This window comes from Lotus japonicus, chromosome 1, assembly GCF_012489685.1.
Source record: "Lotus japonicus ecotype B-129 chromosome 1, LjGifu_v1.2".
Classification (NCBI taxonomy): domain Eukaryota; kingdom Viridiplantae; phylum Streptophyta; class Magnoliopsida; order Fabales; family Fabaceae; genus Lotus; species Lotus japonicus.
In genome coordinates this window covers 40571485-40590883 of record NC_080041.1, presented here as the reverse complement: position 1 = coordinate 40590883, position 19399 = coordinate 40571485, and the positions used below count along the sequence as shown (strand labels likewise).

Genomic DNA, 19399 nt, shown 5'->3' with positions numbered 1-19399 from the left:
TTCTTGTAACTTAATGATCTGGTTTTTAAGCACAGAGTTAGAGTTTACTAAAGCATGATTATTTTCTTTTAACTCAGAAATAATTTTATCATGTTCAGCATAAGTCTTAGAAACAGCAGAGAAATCCTTTTTCAACTTTTTATGCTTAGTCAGGAGAGAGTTATATTTATCCATGATATCAGACTAAGCACATTTAAGTTCTGAGGTTGAGAAAGAAGCGAATACATCATTTTCATCGTCAGAGTCTGGATCTTCCTCTGATGCAGATTTAGAGTTAGTTGCTTCTTTTGACTCTGCTTCCTTGTTCTTGACAATAGCCATGAGTCCTTCAACAACTTCTCCATCAGAGTCAACATCCTCTGACTCTGATTCATCAAAAGTCACCATGAGGCCTTTCTTAGCTTTGAAATGTTTCTTTGGCGTCTTGTCCTTTTTCAGCTTAGGACAATCACTCTTGTAGTGCCCTGATTCTTTGCATTCAAAGCATGTGACTTCCTTTGATGAAGACTTCTTCTGACCAGAAGAGGATTCATTCTTTCCTTTAGTCTTTCCAGAGCCTCTGTACATGCTCTGCCTGTGCTTCCAGATGCAGTTGAGCTTTCTGGAGATCAAGGTTAGCTCATCTTCATCAGAATCTTTAGAGTTTTCTTCAGATTCTTCTTCTTCAGCTTGGAGAGCTTTAGCCTTTTTAGATTTGGATTTCAAGGCTATAGACTTCTTCTTCTGATCCTGATGCTCAGCACGCTTCAGTTCATGGCACTTCAGTATGCTTATGAGTTCTTCCAAACTCATCTGCTCAACATCTCTTGTGAACTCCAAGGAAGTTATCAAAGGCATCCAGCTTTTAGGAAGGCCTCTAAGAATCCTCATGACATGATCAACAATTGTGTAACTTTTGTTGAGGGGTCTAATTCCAGCAATGAGTAACTGAAATCTGGAGAACATGTCCTCAATGGACTCACTGGATTCCATTTGGAAGGATTCATACTTCCTAATCAAGGACAACTCCTTTGAATCTTTCACCTTCTTGTTTCCTTCATGGGTCATTTTCAAGGAATCAAAGATACCCTTAGCATACTCACGATCTGTAATCTTTTGGTATTCTTCATAAGAAATAGCACTGAGAAGAATAGTTCTAGCTTTATGATGCAGTGAGTAAAGCTTCTTCTGCTCTGAAGTCATCTCTGTTCTAGAGATCTTCTTGTCATCACCATCAACTGGACGCTCGTAGCCATCCACTATAATATCCCAGAGATCTGCATCAAAGCCCAGAAAAAAGCTTTCGATCCTGTCTTTCCAGTACTCAAACCTTTGACCATCGAACATAGGATGCTTTGCACTGTAGACATCTTTTTGCGCTTCAATGGTGGCAGCCATCTTAGTTTTTCACACCGGCCTGGATCACTGAACACTGTTAGGTGTGGTAATTAGAACTTGCGCTCTGATACCAATTGATGGTATGAAAAACGATAGAAAGGGAGGGTTTGAATAGCGTTTTCAATCTAAAACTTTTCCCACTTGAGATTTTGACAAATCTCTTCAAACACCAAAGATAAAAGTGCTAAGATAAGAGTTAAGGAAAACACACAATGATTTTATCCTGGTTCACTTGATAAATCGCTCAAGCTAATCTAATCCACCCGTGAAGGTGATTTCTTCCTTCTTAGAATGAAGGCAATCCACTAATCAGAGTTTGTTACAACTGCACTTGCAACCTGCAAAGTGACTAACAATACACTGACTTAGCTATCATTAAGATTCACTCTCTTAGTCTTTTCAAGGATCCGGCCAACCTTGGTCTCCTTAAGGGAAAACAAACAACTGTTTGAAAGTTTGGGTTTACAAAGAAATGCTTCTCAGAAAGCTAATAAGTAAACACAATAAGTACAATGTGAAGAAAGATTGCTTAATAGAATATTTGAATTTCGCGTGAGCTTGAACAAAGTTTCTTCAAAACGACATCTTTCATCTTCAGCCTCTTTGTATACTCCAAGGATTAAGGTTTGGAAGTTTGCATGGAATGCTACCGTTGGAGGGCAGTTCTGGGTTTTCCAGGTTCTGCTGTCGCTGAATAAGTTAGGTAAGGTCGTCATGAATGGTACAATTTCTTTTGTACTTTGGATAGTGACATGAACTTTATCCTAGTTGACTTCTGATCAGAGCGACGCTTCATATTGGAACTTGTGAAGCTTGGTGATTAGAGTCAGAAGGAAGCTTGGATCCTCTGACCTTTGTACCTTCTACTTCTGGACCTTCAGAGCTTCTGATCCTTCAGAGCTTCCGGTCTTCAAAACTTCTGGTCTTCAGAACTTCAAGTGAACTAAATCCATATCAGAGCTTTACTATCTTCAGATCTTCTGAAGCTTAATCTACTGTTCAGATTGAACATAGTAAGTGCGAAAGCGTTGCGGATGTTACTCTTTGAGCATAGTGCTTCTGAATTGTGTGAAATAAGACCAGAGTCATAGCCTGTCATTAGAACACTCAGATCACAATGTTAGAGTACCATAATTGTTCATACACAATAGTTAACATGTAATCATCAAAACATAGAGTTGTACTACTAGATCAAAACTTGATCTTACACAACTGCTCCTGCAAGTAGTCATTCTGCTGTCGTATGTTGTCAATGTTGCGGATGAAATGTCTCCAGTCTCTGTCAGTGATCGAGCTTGAGGTAATGGCGATTCGCCTCCCGAGGCCTCTTGCGAGTGTGATGGAGATCCTTGCTGCGAAGGTGAGGACGGTGGACTAGGTAATGGAGGTGTCGGAGAGGGAGGAGGAGGAGGCGGCGGAGGCTGTAACGTCCCGACTTTCAGAGCGTCACTTTAGTAACCAAATAAAATAAAACAGCGGAAAATGAAGGTATTTTTTTTAAAGGTGAGAGAAATAAATAAGAAAGACTTGTCCAACGTGGTCTTAATGAAACTCCAAACATGCCCCGATAAACTAATATATATATAAACAGATATAACCCATGCTGTACCTCAAACGTCACCAGAACCTGACGGTGACAGAAAGTATGCCAGAAGGCAAGTGTACGCAAAAGTGATCAAAGTAAGTGTAATAATTACAGTCCTGAAAATGTGAGAGAGTCAGCCCAAAACAGCCTCCTCAGACCTCCTATCGTCCGACTACTCTCTGTGATTCCCATATAGAGAATCACACAAAAAGCAAAAGGTCGGGAACCTACCCTATCCCAAATGTACAACGACTAACCAGAGCTACTACTGAATATACACCCTAACCCAGTCATACAAAGAAGCGTGTCTCCCAACCCTCTTCCTCCTCCTCACTCGTGTAGTCGTCCTCCGTGTCTGAGTCCACAGTAAGCACATCGACATCCACGTCCAGAACCTCCCTCCTAACTATCTTCCGTGCCAACCTAGTCAAACCAGTCTCCAGATCGACTACGTCAGTAGCGATCTCCTCCTCAACCATGCGAACCAAGGGTTCGACACGGTAACCACGAGAGGAAGCAGACGCCCCAAGACGAGTCAGAGTCGTGGCGACAGGCTCCTCCTTCGGCTCAACGAGCCTCGAAGATGATGCAACGTCAGTAGGGTCCATAGCAGCAGGCGGCATCGGTCCAGACGGTGTCCCAGCAACAACATCGATCTCGGAAGGATCCTCCTCATCAGATGACGACGATGATAATGACGACGATGGCGTAGGTGGTCGCAGTCCAGTACCTGGTCCAAAGTGAACCATCGGCGGCAGGTCAAAGGCAACGGTGTACTTCCGCAGAACTCCAGTAGTCATGTCTCCATGGTTGTCAATCACATCCTCCATCACTCTCCCTCGGTACGTCGCTCGGTGGTTAGCGGGGTGCAACGTCCAAGCGGCAGGGTCAACTCGATCAATCAGCTCGTACCTGATTCCCCCGGACGGGCGAACCAGCGTAAACCACTCCCCCAGCGACATCTGGCAGTTTTCCGACCGCCCAAACACAAACAATACATACAAGGCAAGGCGCGAGGGTCAACTCACAAAATAGTGTTGATAGTAAAGAGAACAAGTAGAGTATGGGGGGTAGATATATATAGGTTTGATAAATGTTATCATGGCATATATATCAATACATCCTCAACTACTAAATCATCATGCATAAATCATCAATTCAACAAAAACATAACGATGTTTATCAACATCAGATCATCAAACTCATAACGATATTCATCAACCTGAAGTCATTAGATTAATGGTATGAAATGCAATGTCATGCTAAAATAATGCTCCGTAAAGGCTAGACACGTGTGTACCAGTCGGTCTTTTCACCGGCCTTAGTGTTAACCAGCAGACTCGGTGTCACTTACAACCTAAATATGTAGTCACCCTCGGTGATCTACGTGGAAACCCGATCTTTCGATCCCACTGGCTCCACTGAGGACCGACATCCCATCGCGTATCCTAAGACATGAATGAATGATGCAATATGGTTAGCCAAACATCGAATTGTCCTAACACGTAAGAGTCTAGCTAAGAATATTGTCTCTAAAATTCCCTACGCTAATTGTTGAACTATCGACCTCGAATTCCTACAACGATAGACTATAAAGACTCTTGATGATTACTCGAATCATCTGACTCATCATTCAGATGGTCGAACTGCTTTTAGAGCAAAAGGTGTACATTGTACTTAGAAACTTATTGGTTTCCCAGACTTATCCATTAGGTAGCCTAAATGTTAACTACCGATTGGCAAAAGTGCATAAGCACTTAGGGGTTTTCCCTAAACTCGGATCATCGACACTTCTCATATTCCCAAATTCTTACTCAAGCTCTAAGTCTTCTTTACTAGTTTATCGATACTTTAAAGTGTTTGAATGTTGTTTAGCGTATTATGATTTTCATTTGTAAAATGGTTTATAATTCTATAAGTTCTAAGGTTTTCCCTTGAACCCGTGTAATTCCTCGAGAAGGTCTCGATCTCCTAAAAAGCAAAGGTTCAGACATTGGTCCGACCTAATGATCGCTCTCTTAATGGTTTCCGTCACTAGCATGGCATAAACTCTCTTTATCCACACTCCGACGATATCACAATATACGGATAAATAATTGCACAAACAGTCAGTACAATCCGATAACACATATTCAGACATATCATCATGTTCTACAAATAGCCACTTTGCACATAAGCATGTGATTCAGTCAACATCAACCATAGAACAATTAAAGCTTATAAACACATATGTTGGCTAAAGCCTAAGAAAACATTTCCCTATCAGATCAATCAATCAATATCAATAGCCAAATAAAAAAGTCGAAGTTATCGACGCCTAAATCATTATCTAGTAGAGTAAGTTGCCCTCACCGGTGTCTCTTCCAACTTCACGATCCTCAAGCTCCTCAAGCGAATCCTCGACAGCTCCAAATGCTCCCAAATCGAAACTCAAACCTTTGAGTAAAAACCAATTTACTGAGTCAGAATCAATCACAACAGTTCATACAATTCTAACTAACGTTCGACGAAACTTTAGAAGTTTCAGAGTATGAGAATCTAGGACAAAAGACAAGTTTTACAAAAAAAAAAGAAAACTCCCCCAACACCCACATAGGGCCCTCAGCCACTCCCCCCATTATTGCGTTTTGACGCTTTTTCTTCGATCTAACTTGATTAATAGTAATCTAGGCGTATAACTAGGGTAAATCAATGCTCGGAAAAATTTTAGAAATTGCTGAGCAAGTAGGTGCTTTTGGGTCCAAACTTTAAGATCAAAACTCAAAGTTAGAATTTTTTAAAACAAATTTGACAGGGTTTTAGATCGTAGCATTTATAACAACTAATCCTAAAGGCACAAGGTTAAATCGTGAATTTTTTGTTCAAAAAGAGAAACTTTGGTGAATATGGGTATTTCCACAGTTTTTCAGATCTACGACGACTAGATCGAAATCGGCGTGTATTGGCGAAGAATATAGGTTGTTGGGTAGTAGTAGAAGGTAGATCTAAAGAAAAATTGAAGTAAAAAGATAGTTTTGGAAATTACTCCAAACTTTGAGCACAAAAAGACATGGTTTAAAGCTACAGAAAGTAGAAACAAAGGTATGGAATAGCAAGATTACCTCGCTGTCGATCCACAGAAACTGAAACCTCGCGAAGAAATCCTCTCCCTCTCTCTCTAGAACCCGCGACGCTCTCTCTCTAATGGTAGCTCATTTCATGCCTTTATATAGCGGATGCTCGAAAAGTAAACTTCGAGGTTTTTCGAAACCGATCGTTCCGGTACCTCCGTCTAACGATAAGAAGTGAATATCTCGCGACCGAATGCCAGAACTCCAAATGAGGTTCTCAGAATTGAAGAAAACGATATAAACGGAGTATTGGCCAAAATACGCCGGAAAATTACTTTTTGCAGTTGATGTCGGATTAAGAAACTTCCTTCTGAAGAAATGTCGTAATTGCTGAAAGAATTGTGACTACGCAGATGGAAACTTCATTAAAAGATTCAAATAGAAAAATGTTTCATTAAGGGTCTTAATTAAAGTCCCCGAGAGATTAAAGCCTAGCTTCGACGGACTTCCGGAAGCCAAACCTATCGTGTGAATAGTCCAGAGTTCCGTAGCGAAACACGGGTCATAGGAAAAATAAAGAGATATTCTTATTTTTCCAAAGATTTTGAATTTCACGTAAATAGTGGTTTAAGAGCAGATATAGCCTTTTTCAGACACTCTCGACATAAGCCGGGTGTTGAAATAGCTCGAACTATAACTTAAACTGTCTATGGTATCATCTTTAGTCAATTCCTGAACTTTCTTCTTCATAAGGTCGTCCAATTCGGTAAACACTTGTTCAAGTTCCTTATCGATTACATTGGAATACTAAGCGTGAATAAGAAAATAATTATTTAACCTATCTTAAAAACTAGGGTCTTACAATACTACCCTCCAAAAAGAAAGTTTCGTCCTCGAGACTTAAGGTTAGACGAATAATTCTGGATATTGTTCCTTGATCTTTTTGATGACCCTAGTTTAGTAGTGTTTGAAGGGTCATTTCTTTGTTAGTTTTGAGTCTTTTTGTTGAGTCTCATGTAGTGTTTCATGCATTATCATGCATTTTTATCTTTCTTTGTGTTTTTACTTTGTTTTGGTATTTTTGTAGTTTTATAGGGACCTTTCTTACATTTTAAGTAGCTTTAGGACTTGCATATCTTTTCTATTTTAATTGAGGGTTCTCTTTGCTAATTAACTCTTTGAGTTTCTAGATTCTTCTTTTGCTTTGTGCCTAAGTTACCAGGTCTGAAACTGATGAATAAGGAAGGTCAAGAAGCTTGGTGAACTGAAGGAAGGCTTAAAGAGGCTTGAAGAGGAGTTAAGAGGAAGTTCCAAAGGTTTTCCAGCGAGTTCAGAGCGCCTAGGCGTGCTCAATTGGCGCCTAGGCGCCAATTGCTCTATTCCAGGTTTTGGAATTGGTGCCTAGGCATGCTTAATTGGTGCCTAGGCGCCAATTACCGTCCAGAGGCATTGTTTTGAGCTGGAATTGGCGCTCAGGCGTGCTGAATTGGCGCCTGAGCGCCCAAACTCATCTAGTTTGCCTATAAATTGGTTTTTTGACATTTCTTTTGGGACCTTTTGTCATTTTGTCATATTTTAATAAGTTAGAAGAAAGGGTTTGGGTTCTGGAGCTTGAAGAGCTTTCTCTAAGCCCTATGTTCCAGGTTTCATCTTTGCTTTCTTGTATGGATTTCATAGCCATGCTTGGCTAAAACCCCTTTTGCTTTGGGTTCTTTGTAAGACTTTGAATGTTTTAGCTTTCATTTCTTTTCTATTCATGTTGTTCTGAGTAAACCCTTGAATCTCACTCCTATGCTTTATCTTTCACGCTTGGATGCATGCTAGCTTTTTGCTTTTCTATAATCATAAAGAAAGTTTGTTGTAGAATTGGGGCTTGTTGTGAGATTACCTCCTCTATGCTTGCTACTAGGAATAGAGGAAGGGTTGGGGTTTGTTGGCCTGAATTGCATGCTTAGTGCTTCTTGCAATTGTTTAGGTTGTCAAGGAATTGAGCCTATATTTTGATTAGAAAGGGTTGAAGGTATGAAAAACGGTAGAAAGGGGGGGTTTGAATAACGTTTTCAGAATAAAACTTCCACCTTAAAGATTTTAACAAATCTTTCGAGAACAAAGTGCTTAAGATAAGAGATAGAAAAGCACACAAGGATTTTATCCTGGTTCACTTGATGAATCACTCAAGCTAATCCAGTCCACTCGTTAAGGTGATTTCTTCCTTCTTAGAATGAAGGCAATCCACTAATCAGGTAAATGTTACAACTGCACTTGAAACCTACAAGTGACTAACAATACGCTGACTTAGCTCACACTAAGATTCACTCTCTTAGTCTTCTCTACGATCCAATCAAACGTGATCTCCTAAAGGTAACTAAACAACTGTTTAAGAAAGAATGTTTACAAAGAATTTGCTTCTAAAAAGCTAAGAGTAAACACAATGAATTTTGATGAAAGAATGCTTAGAAGGTTTTGAATATAGCTTGCACGTGTGAGATTCTTCCAACCGCATCTTTCAATCTTCAGCCTCTATTTATACTCCAAGGATTAGGGTTTGAACGCTGCATGGGAATGCTACCGTTGGAGGACAGTTCTGGAAATTCCAGCTTCTCCTGTGGCTGAGAATGTTAGGTAGGTCGTCAGGATAGTACATTTGCTTTTGTACTTGGATAGTGACTTGACCTTTAAACCTAGTAGACTTCTGATCAGGGGAATGCTTCATGTTGGACCTTGTGAAGCTCGTTGATCAGAGTCAGAGGGAAGCAGAGATCCTCTAACCGTTGTATCTTCTGATTCTGAACTCAGAGGGAAGTACGTGGTCTTCAGAGTCATCTTGCTTCTGGACATCAGAGTTTCCACTTTTCAGCTTCTGGATCTTCAGAGTCTTCTACACCATCAGAACATCTGAACCTTCAGAGTTTCTTGGTTGTCAAAACGTCTGGATCTTCAGAACTTCAAGTGACTGAGTCCACATCAGAGCTTGTATGACTTCAGATCTTCTGAAGCGTTTCTACTGTTCAGAGTGAACATAGATGTTGCGCAAGCATTGCTTGGGTGAGATTGAATTGAGGTCAGAGCCTGTAAATAGCACACCCAGAAAAACACGTTAGAGTACCATAATTGTTCATACTAAAATGTTAACTTGTAATCATAAAAACATAGAGTTGTACTACTCGATCAAAACATGATCTTACAATCTCCCCCTTTTTGATGATGACAAAACCAAGTATTTTGATGAACAATTCTTAAACAATAAACTGAATTAACTCAGAGTTTAGAGAGATAGAATAAGACTTATCCTGATGTGAATAGTTTATTATGCTCATTCTGAATCCAAGTCACAGCTTGATTCTGAGCATAGCTCCCCCTAAATCTAAGACTTAATGAAAACGTTAGAAATGTCTAGATTCTGAGCTAAATAATGTAAGTGTTCAGAGTGAAGGCGTATGACATAGATGAAATAGAATAATCAGAGCGCATAAGTATTCAGAGTCAACAATGAGGGTATCAGAGTCAAATGAAATCACTTCAGAAGAAGTGAAATGTATTCCTTGTATTTGCCCAGTGACACATCTATGGTCATAAAGGTGGAACTCTTAAATTCTCCAAAATAAATCACACTAACATAGCTTACACATCAAAAACTGGGTGTACTCCCCCTTTTTGTCATAAGAAAAAAGTATGGGGTGTGAAAAACTTAGCTTGAAGTACAAGGTACTCCCCCTTAGAGAAGGTCTAAGTTTAAAAACGATGATGAAATAAACGATGCATGAATGAGAGTTAAGCGAATTAAAGAAGGGAGTTAATGCAAAAGAAGAGCGTTTACCACCTGCCACGGGAGTAAAGAGAAGCTTCAGTTACCAAGGACTTAACCTCGAGAAACTGTAGGAGCAATAACTTCCAAGGAGAGAATGAAGCTTATATAAAGCGATTTAGAAGAGGGTAAGTTTCACAACTCAATCAATACCAATTAAGAGAAAATGGCATCATACAGAATGGCATTAGAAGAGCTCTGAAGGAAGCTGTGGAAAAGAGACTCAAGAGGACAGAAGATAGTCTGGAGAGGGATAAGCTGAACATCAAACTCAACAACATAGAGTATTCATTGGATCGTCTGGAGAAGGAGAATGTAACACCCTGATTTCCAGGTGTCACTTTAGTAACTAAAAATAAACTTTACGCGGAAAACAGGTAATTTTTTTTTTTCGTTTGATTCCTTTTAATTAAAGCGATAGAAAATTAAAACATAACCCAGCAAACTAAACTAACCGATGTACAACACATATACACATGTACAGCCTCAGCTGCACTCCCACGTCATGCGTACTCGCAGTGACTCCAAAGTAGTGTGCCCGTAGGCAAATATATACAGATCCAGAAGTGTGAGTGAGAAAGTTATAATTACAATCCACTAAGAGAAAGTCGGCCTCAAAATGGCCTAGGCAAAGACCCCTATGGTCCGACTGACTCACTGTGATCCCTCAGTAAGAGAACCACACAAAAAGCCATGCGTCGGGAACCTACCCTGTCCCAAAAGCAAAACGAATCAGATCTCTACACAAAATATGACGCCTGCCTAAACCTACCCTCCCTGTACCGAGTCCACAACGAACTGAAGTTGGCATGTTGAAGCTCAGCTCCATGCGTCGTAAAACTCCTTTAGTCAGACGTCCACGCTCGTCAGTCCGGTCCTCCATGACCCTTCCCCGGTACGTCGCCCGATGACCCACAAGATAGATCACCCAAGCGGTGGGGGCATGTCGGTCAACCAACTCAAACCTGATCCCCCCCGAGGGAGAGACCATCGAAACCCAATCCACCGTCGACATCTGGCAGCAGGCCGACCGCCCAAACACAAACATGAAACCAAAGCCAAGGCGCTAGGGTCAACTCACAGAATAGAGTAGATATACAAACAACATGTGATTGGGGAATATATATATATGTTATTATATATATAAATATATTCCTAGCATGTTATCGGCTCTAACAATAATTCAGTAATGCAAACAGCACACAATTCCAGTCAGGGTGAATGTATGTGTGAAATGCAATTCAATATGATCCGGATAGTTGTTTGGGATGGGCACCATCGAGTCAATCCTAACACCGGCCTAGTGTTTAACCATTTCCGCTCGGGTGTCGCTTACAAACCCATGCATAGTCGGATCAGCCCGCTATGCCGAAGATACATCTTTGTGTTCTTCGATGAAGGCAATTCCCCAACCTTCGTGAAGCATTCCCGTTCTTCACTATTGATGAAGCATTCCCGTTCTTCATCGAATGATGCATGATGCAATATGGTTAGCCAAACATCGAATCGTCCTCACAACATAAGTGTTTAGCTTAAACCCAATTTCAAAACCCAAGAGTTTAGTGTCGGTCAATACAACACAAACTCCAACAGCAAGAGTACTATAGTACTCGGTGACTTTCAATCATCTGAAGGTATGAAAAACGGTAGAAAGGGGGGGTTTGAATAACATTTTCAATATAAAACTTCCACCTTAAAGATTTTGACAAATCTTTTTGTAACGCCCCGATTTCTCGAGTGTTACACAGTAACTAATTAACCAATTTTCGTAAAGAGTTTTCGTCGATTCACTTATTAATCTTGAATTAATGATAAAAGTTCAAAGTTACAAAATTCTCGAAACTTAACCATTTCAAACTTGCGGAAATAATCATCAACGTAAACCTCAAACTTTATTAATCATTGAAAAGAGTATGAAATAATTATCCGGAAGAAAACTTCAAAGTAAATTACATCAAGTTAAACTATCTCAACTAAAATAAAGTAATGGTTCAATACTTCCAAAACTCGGTACTCTCAACCCAAAAGAAAAATGGATGTCTCACAACCCAACCATATCCTTGGCCCCTTCCTCTTTATCTTCTTCCTCTTCATCAGAAGTGTAGTCGTCATCCGGTAGTGGCTCGCCACGTAGCATCAACTCCCAAGAATGAGTCCTCGTCATTATCTTCACGACCATCTACCCCCCCCAAATAAACACATAGCAAACAAGCAGGGTCAGGTCAAACAAAAAGAATGATAATCACAAAATCAACAACAACATAATATAAGTACATTATATGTCTTTTATGGGAAAGAGTCAGTTACTAACGGAATCTCACTTCACACAACCCACCAAAACTTCCATGGCCATCTTCGTGCTTCCGTAGAGGCACGGTTATCACGGTGACCGCAGTCAACCAATTCACATGGAGCCGCAATGATCCACAAAAGTTCACGGTGACCGCAGTCAACCAAATCACGTGAAGCCACACCGGCCCACAAGGTTCACGGGAGACCGCAGTCAACCCAAATAACTCCCTCGCGTGCAAGGTACCATCGTTCTCATGGTCCATAGTCTCACTAGACCTATGTCCAATAAAATTTCATTCACAATCTTCTTGCAAGCGAGTTAATTACGCGTTTCTCTTTGTTTAAGTCTCTAAAGTCAACCTAGAGTCTTACATCAACATCGCATAAATATAACAATTAAACGATCACAGACACATCGGGAATTACAGCTGGATGAGCGACCCTTTGAACAATTTCCAATAATATCACAATTCACATAAGGCATAGCATAAACTTACACTTACGCATGGCACATCATGGCATAAATTATCAAATAAGGTAACATAAGGCTTATGCATGGAAAACAACACATTTTCGCAACTTAGCTTTTTGGACAGCAGAAAGAACGTTCATTGAAACTGGTCTGCAGAATGCGTCCTCCAACAAAAAATCATGTATAATATCTTTCCGAAAAGCTATTTTAAAGATCTACAACTCTCTAGTTAAAATCATTTTCATTTGAGCCCCATAATTAGGTGATATCACTCCTTAAAGTTTCTGTCCGACACAGGGAAAAACAGCAGGTATGACGGTTACCCAAAACGACCTACAACACACAATACTAGACCAAAATTTATGATCTTTATATGTCTGGAAAGCTCTTTCGAAGATCTACAATTTGTATGTTAATCATTTCTTTATTTGGCGACCAGAAACAAGTGAAAATAGGACCTGAAGTTTACTGTCCAGCACAGAAATCTGACAGAGAATGCATTTGCCATCAATTTCGTTTTAGCCACTCTATTCTAAGGGTTCTAAGTCATCTACCAGCATCAAATATAGTAACATGTTCACAGTGTAACCCAATATCACATGGAAAAAGTCCAGCACACATTGCATATTCAAAACCTCAAGCACATCAATCAAGTTCATACATAAAATCATGTCAAAGCATGGCAAGAATCATAATTTTTCCAAGAAAACTCATGATATAACCCCTATTCTACCCAAAAGATCCTAAGACCAGCCCTTACCTTGGGTTCTTGGTCTGAAAAAGAGAAAAGATGTAGGTTCAGAACTCAGTTGCTTGCTGTCCACGTCCCTCTTCTCCTCCTCCACGCGAATCCTCTCCCTCTCGCAAGGCTCTCTCACTCGCGCGGCGTCACGGGTTGCGGTGGTGGTTTGGTCGGCGGCGGCTAAGGGTTCAAGGGGTGGTTCTCTCACTCTTTTCTCTTCTGTTTTCTTTACGTAAGGAGTGCAAGGGTTTCTGTTTCAGAACTGAAAGGAAAAGAAATTTTTCCCCCCTTCAGAACCCTAATACAACCGCGGGCTCCCCCTCATCATGGGTTTGGGTTTCTTTTCTTTTCTCTTGAGCCCGCTCCAAGTCAAACCCTTGACCCAATAACTTAATCAGACCTGAATCTAATTAAAAACTTAAGCCCTCTTAAGTAATTTCATAATCCAATTCGGAATTAGAAGGAAACAAACTAATTTACTCGCTGGTACTGTACAACCTTAACGACAGTCACTAAAACGCAAATATCTTAAGCTACAGAGGTCGGATTTTCTAGACTTAAAGGGCTACAACTCTCATGAAGGAAGTTTTCCCAAATGAAGTCGTTAAGACCCTCTAAAAATTCGCACAAGTTGACAGTTTTAATCTGCCAGTTATCAAACATTAGCTAAAACCCCAATTTTATTCAAACTTTCATAAAATTGTTCCAAATTGAACTTAGGGCCTTACACTTTTCGAGAAATAAGTGCTAAAGATAAGAGATAGAAAAGCACACAAGGATTTTTATCCTGGTTCACTTGATAAATCCCTCAAGCTAATCCAGTCCACCCGTCAAGGTGATTTCTTCCTTCTTAGAATGAAGGCAATCCACTAATCAGGTAAAGTGTTACAACTGCACTTGAAACCTACAAGTGACTAACAATTACACTGACTTAGCTCACACTAAGATTCACTCTCTTAGTCTTCTCTAGGATCCGATCAACCTTGATCTCCTAAAGGTAACTAAACAAACTGTTTAACAAAGAATGTTTACAAGAGATTTGCTTATGAAAAGCTAATAGTAAACACAATGAATTCAGATGAAAGAATGCTTGAAGGTTTTTGAATATAGCTTGCGCGTGTGTAATTCTTCCAAACGCATCTTTTAAACTTCAGCCTCTATTTATACTCCAAGGATTAGGGTTTGAACGCTGCATGGAAATGCTACCGTTGGAGGGCAGTTCTGGAAATTCCAGCTTCTGCTGTGGCTGAGAACGTTAGGTAGGTCGTCAGGAAAGTACATTTGCTTTTGTACTTGGATAGTGACTTGACCTTTAAACCTAGGAGACTTCTGATCAGGGGAATGCTTTATGTTGGAACTTGTGAAGCCGGTTGATCAGAGTCAGAGGGAAAGCACAGATCCTCTGACCGTATATCTTCTGATTCTGAACTCAGAGGGAAGTACATGGTCTTCAGAGTTTCTTGCTTCTGGACATCAGAGTTTCCACTATTCAGCTTCTGGATCTTCAGAGTCTTCTACACCGTCAGAACATCTGAACCTTCAGAGTTTCTTGGTTGTCAGAACTTCTGGATCTTCAGAACTTCTAGTGACTCAGTCCATATCAGAGCTTGTATAACTTCAGATCTTCTGAAGCATTCCTACTGTTCATAGTGAACATAGATGTAGCGAAAGCGTTGCTTGGGTCACTCTTTATGCACAGTGCTTCTGATTTGTGTGAGATTGAATTGAGGTCAGAGCCTGTAAATAGCACACTCAGAAAAACACGTTAGAGTACGATAATTGTTCATACTCAAATGTTAACTTGTAATCATCAAAACATAGAGTTGTACTACTCGATCAAAACTTGATCTTACAATCTCCCCCTTTTTGATGATGACAAAACTAAGTATTTTGATGAACAATTCTTAAACAATAAAACTGAATTCACTCAGAGTTTAGAGATATAGAATAAGACTTATCCTGATGTGAATAGTTTATCTTGCTCATTCTGAATCCAAGTCACAGCTTGATTCTGAGCATAGCTCCCCCTGAATCTAAGACTTAATGAAAACGTTAGAATTGTCTAGATTCTGAGCTAAATAATGTAAGAGTTCAGAGTGAAGGCGCATGACATAGATGAAATAGAATAATCAGAGCGCATAAGTATTCAGAGTCAACGATAAGTGATATCAGAGTCAAATATAATCACTTCAGAAGAAGTGAAATGTATTCCTTGTATTTGCCCAGTGACACATCTATGGTCATAAAAGTGGAACTCTTAAATTCTCCAAAAATAAATCACACTACACATCAAAAACTAGGTGTACTCCCCTTTTTTTTCATATGCAAAAAGTATGGGGTGTGAAAAACTCAGCTTGAAGTACAAGGTACTCCCCCTCAGAGAAGGTCTGAGTGAAAAGATGGAGAAATTAAACGCGGTAAGAATGAAAGTTACACGAATTAAGAAAGGAGTTAATGCAGGAGAAGAACGTTTACCACCGACCACGGGAGTAAAGAGAACTTCAGTTACCAAGGACTTATCCTCGAGAAACTGCAGGAGCAATAACTTCCAAAGAGAGAATGAAGCTTATATAAAGCGATTTAGAGGAGGGTAATGCTTCACAACTCGATCAATTCCATAAAAGGAAAAAATGGCATCATACATGGGAGCACTGGAAGAGCTCAGAAGGAAGGCCTTCGAAGAGGACTTGTTCCTGAACGTAAGGCATCCATAGGGTACAACGACCATTCCAGAGCTAACGAGGACATTGCTTGAGGAGGACCTTCGTCCAGAGCTGAAGAAAGACGTAAAGGAATTCCTTGCCTTCGTGGAGGAGGTGCCAGAACTCAGCCAGCTTGAGCTGAAGCTGCTGGAAGAAAAGGACAGCATAGAGAAGAAGCTCAAGACAACAGAAGAGATTCTGGAGAGGAATGAGCTAAACGTCAATCTCAACAACATCCAGTATTCACTGGATCATCTGGAGAAAGAGAGGTCAGAGCAGCGCCAAGAGTGCAGAAGAATGAGGAAGGATCCTCCATTCTAGATTTTAGGGAAAGAAAAAAAATGTATGATGTAAACACATAACGATTATGAATAAAGAAAAGACAGTTTTGCAAACACAATGTGACAAATATATATATATATATATATATACAACGGACTCACTACCTCTCAGGTTTTACGGCCGGGACCACTAAACTCCAGGGATACCTCACACTAGATTCTTAAGAACTCTAAGTGAAATGAACAAGGTGATTAATTAAAACAGTAAGAAGAAATACAGTTGCAGAAAAACAAAAGATTAGATCCAACAAAAACTAACTACTGATTCCAGAACCCTTCCCTCACGGGAATAGGCTCTGATACCAGAAGTTGCGGAAGCTAAAAAACATTTTGCAAATAATGAAAAAAAAAAATGAAAACTCAGAGTACTTACAGAAGAAAGCTTTTATTCCAAGATGAACTGCAGGGATTACAAACATAGAGAGAGAGAGAGAGAGAGAGAGAGAGAGGTAGGTAAAAAACCCGATGCCCTCTACTCTAACTTGGCTACCTATTTAAACAAGACTTAACCATGATTACTTTTCGAAAAGTAATTCTGGTTTACAAAAGGTAACTATAGTTAATGATAAAGTAACTAGACTTGATTTAAAGTAGCCCTAGTTACAATAATGAAAACTTTGATAATGAAAAGCAGATTCCTTGTCTGCCATGATGAAGAGTGTTGATGATGACTCTTTTGTCTTTAGTCATACGGATGATAATTGATGCCTTCACAGTCATCCTCATTATCTTGGAGGTAGTGTCGACTGTTGACTGATGATGTATCTGAGCCTGACTTTTGGCTTATCATGTCTAATTTTTGTTGAAATTCTTTGGGTGAGCTAGCTGAAGCTAATTCGGCCATAATTTTTGACTTCTCTTGAAGGAATGAGGCTTCTTGAGAGAGACCTGGAGCCTGGGGAGCGGATAACTGCTTCTTGCTCTTTTGAGTAAGATGATAGGTTTTTATCCAGGCTTCAATTTTTGTTTGCTGTATTAATGAAATATTGAACTTTGCCCACCACTTTATCCTAAAGATTCGATAAAGCTGGTATAATTCTGTATCATCAAAAACTTGAACGGATCTCCAGTCCCAAGTTAATATCCATGAAATGGCTTGGGAGGCAGTGAACATGAGGAGTTTTTCTTCCCTGAGGAAGTCGGTCCTTTGGACAAAGTATTTGAATAGAGGCTTGACTTCTTCAGGGAAAATGGATTCATCCAAACCTACTTGGTAAAACCAGACTTTGAACCATTGTGGGAAGTTCAGCGAAATCCCCTTATGAAACCATATGAACCAAGAGTGTTGAAAGGGTCTAAGAACAGGGCGTTGTACCAAGCGTCTGTGTAATCATAGTAATTGTAACTAGGTGGATCAAACTGTCTAGAAAAGTTTTTGAAGTAATGAAGAGGGGCATTCCAATCTTTTTCCGAAAGAACTTTGATGATTTTAATTTTTGAAAAGGCTATCTCCCCTTGTTTGTCAGGGGTATGAGTAACCTCTATTGAGTCAGAATCCACCAGGATGAACTCATAAAAGAGTCGGGTCTTTTTGGGATGTCCTGGAACATATTGAAAGTTGGGAGGCAATAACTTGGCAGCTATTTCTTTTGGATATAAGGAAAAATATTCTTTTTCTATGATGAGGGATGACAAGCCTTCTGGCTTTTCCACATATTCTGTTGGTTCAGGTTTGACAGAGGGTTTTGAAGAAGGTTGAGTTAATACGGTATACTTATTAGCCAGTGGGACTAATGGAGCTTTTTGATTTTGAGGAGGTGTTTTGACAATTTGTGAGGTAGTAAGTCTTTGAGAGGATTTTGAAGGGGTGGCTGGTGCAGATGTTCCAGTACTTTTGAGGGGAGTTATTGCAAGTGCTTTGTCTTTGGATGTTGAAGATGAACCCAGTGGGGGTCCATATTGATCTTTTGACTTGGGCTTTTCACTCATGTTTACCCTGTAAAAATTCTCTGGTTAGAAAATCTGGAAGGGAGTTACTATCTCCTTTAATATGAGTTATTTCAAAATCAAAGCAAGAAAGTAAAGATTGCCATCTAGCAAAAATGTGTTTTGAAACTAGGTTTTGAACATCCTTTTGTAAAACTGAAGGTGCTGCTTTGCAATCAGTTTTTATCAAAAATCTTTTATTAAAAACATCATCTTGAAATTTTTGAACACATAGGACTATTGAAAGAATTTCTTTTTTGACTGTGGAATATTTCTGTTGAGCTGGGTGCCAAATGCCTGAATGGTACCTAACTATTTGTTCTTTTGAAGACTGAGGTTTTACCTGCTTAAGTATCCCACCATATCCTAATTCTGATGCATCAGTTTCTATAATTCATGAAGCATCTGGATCTGGTATTCCTAAACAAGGTAGACTTTGAACTAATCTTTTGACTTCTCTAACACTATGGCTCATTTCTTCAGACCATGGCGGAGAGGTTTTCCTAAGTCTTTTGAACAAAGGGGCACAAATTATCCTTATGTTGGGGATAAAATCTGCTACATAATTAACACAACCTAGAAATCTCTGTAATTGAGTTTTCTCTTTTAATTCATTTGGAAAGTTTTTGGCGAATTCTAACGATCTTTGTATTGGGGTAATTTGTCCCTGATGAATTTCATATCCTAAAAATCTGGTTTTGGTTTCAAAGATTTTCATCTTTTTTGCTGAAACTACTAATCCATTTTTCTTAATGATTTCTATAAATTTTTCTAAATGTTGAACATGCTGATCTATGCCTTTTGAGAATACTAAGACATCATCTAGATATACAATGGTAAAGTCCATGTATGGATAGAATATATCATTCATGATGTTTTGATATTCACTAGGTGCATTTTTCAAACCTTGTGGCATTACATTCCATTCATAATGACCAAAAGGGACAACGAAGGCGGTTTTATATCGATCCTCCTCCTTGACCGAAATTTGATAATATCCTGACTTCATATCAAATTTTGAGAATATTGTTGCTTTATGTAATCTTTTAATGAGATCTGTTTTATTAGGCAATGGATATCTTATCCATTTTAATACTTTGTTTAAGG

General features: G+C 39.5%; 1 long non-coding RNA gene across 1 annotated transcript; it reads right to left on the bottom strand.

The window, feature by feature from the left end:
- Positions 1-11684: 11684 nt before the first annotated feature.
- Positions 11685-13765, bottom strand: LOC130731842 (uncharacterized). The gene is made up of 2 exons (XR_009016843.1): positions 13342-13765; positions 11685-11996 (listed from the first exon to the last, which is right to left on the bottom strand). It is a non-coding gene; the product is annotated as an uncharacterized LOC130731842 (long non-coding RNA).
- Between the last annotated feature and the right edge of the window lie 5634 nt (positions 13766-19399).